The following is a 2,082-nucleotide window of genomic DNA, read 5'->3' on the forward strand; positions in this document are numbered from 1 at the left end:
CCCAGGGCAACCCCTTCATGTTGTCCAGGGGTGTCTTTGTCTTTCAGACCAGCCGAAAACAGAGTGGCGAGTGTGTCATCACTGTAGTTGAGCACCGATTCAATGAAGGCTCTGTAAGGGTAACAGTTGTTGCTCTGGCTTATGAGACGATCTCCCAGAGTGACATCCAGCTGGCTGAAAATAGAGGCTAAGGGGTAATTCACCAACCCTACTGCAGCCCCATCATCAAGATCGGTTCCGTCACCTTTTGCAATCTTGCAACAAAGGTACAGCAATGTATTGTTAAAATCCATATAATCTTCGCCATTCCCAGCAATGAAAAAGTCAAGGGGGGCAGACTCTGTAATAGCTGAGGGGGGGGGGGTCTCAATGTACAGATTTTTCTCAATACTGGTCTGTGTAGGGGCTATCTGAAACAAATCCAGCTCAGATTTGGTACACTCTTCGGTCCTGACATGAACAAAAGCCATGACCATTAAAATATATTTCTTTTTCTTCCAGTAGAGCACCCCTTCTTCCTCCCAGACAGTTGCTTCTTCGTCTTTCATTTCTGTCTGACCTGGCACCTTAGCTTCTTTCTTTTAAGGGGTTGGGGCGGGCCTGTACACCGGGGATGTGATGCAGCTCTCTTTCTTTTAAGGCTCCTTTTTTTAATATACACAAGGCCAGACCCGCCCTGATTTGTTGACCGGCCCACCTTATCTAGAACAGCTTGGGAGACGTGGCCACCCACATCCTGGGCTATGTTTTGAGCGGTGCTCTTAACATGTGGTTTAATAATCTCCAGGCCCCTTTTCAAAAGAGGGATGGCTTTTCTAAACAGACTGCGGAATATGCCCCCAACACCAGCCCCATACATCACGGGCATCCCCTGATAACCGGGGAGACCATACCCAGCTTGAGTTTTGTAATAATTTCTGTACAAGGATGGATCCCCATAATTTTTTACCACCACCATTGTGTTTTTTCTTATTTCAAAGCACCAAAGTCCTTCGGGGATGCAGGTGGAGCTTAACGATCACCTTGCCAAAACGAAATGAGACGTGTCTATTCTGATCCGTCTTTATTTCAATGCTGATTGTGTCAATGTGGTGCTGACTCATGGGGATATAGTGCGGCTTGTCATATGCAATAGTGACAAACTCATTGTTTTTTCCACGGGTAGGTACGCAGCGTAGCAAGGGAACCGAAAAGTCCCCAACAAGCTGGTGTTCAACAATGTCCGTGTAGAGATACAATGAATTGAATCCTCCGGTAATATCAACTGTAAAGGGGGTTCTTTTAACAGTGGATCCAGGTAGTAACCCCAAAATATAGGCTAGTTCACCACCAGTAGAAAAAGCATAAGAGTTATCACTGGCTTTCAGTCTAATTTTTCTGTCCACCTGGTCATAGAACATAACTAATTCAGGCGGGGTAGGGTGACTGGCAATGATATCATTCATAAGATCCAACAACTCTGTGATGGATGAATAATACCCACGGCGCAGGACATACCCCCATTTTTTAGCTTCAGAAAAGATTTCAAAACGGGTGTCTTCGTTGATGTTGTTCCAGCTATGTGGGTATTGTATTTCTGCTAACCCTACCTCCCATTTCCCCAAAAGATCCAGAGGTTTAAGCAGCTGTATGGTAAAGTTCGAGCTGGTGTTCTATGGGAAAACCTTGGCGCAGGCATTACTGGGTAAAGTGATGTAAAAACCACTGTCGCTCATCTTGCTCTTTCAACAGCAGTAATACCTTGTCTTTTATTCTAAATGTTACAGGTTTGGGAGGCTTCTACCCAGCTATTAAATTTAGCTGGCCACCCTAACCATTTCACAAGTAACTGTTTCTTTCTCCCCTTTCCTTTCTCTGCTAGGACTTTTTCAATCCTGTAAACTTTGTCCTGTTTTGGGTTCACTTTCTGTAATTCTTCAGGATAAAAAGAACCCTCGATTGGTTCATCTTTGTAATCTTTTAGGTGGTAGAGCGGGGTCTGTGCTCGCTTAATGACTTCATCCACTATGAAAATTTCATCGGTGAATGTTTGTTCATAACCTTTTTCAAATCTCCCCTTGGTTCTAGACACCCTCACGTGGT

At 44.6% G+C, this 2,082-nt stretch overlaps 1 pseudogene; it reads left to right on the forward strand.

Moving 5' to 3' along the window:
- Positions 1-1,629: 1,629 nt before the first annotated feature.
- LOC112547973 overlaps positions 1,630-2,082 on the forward strand; it is a 9,178-nt pseudogene continuing 8,725 nt past the window's right edge.

This window comes from Alligator sinensis, unplaced genomic scaffold, assembly GCF_000455745.1.
Source record: "Alligator sinensis unplaced genomic scaffold, ASM45574v1 scaffold431_1, whole genome shotgun sequence".
Lineage (NCBI taxonomy): Eukaryota > Metazoa > Chordata > Crocodylia > Alligatoridae > Alligator > Alligator sinensis.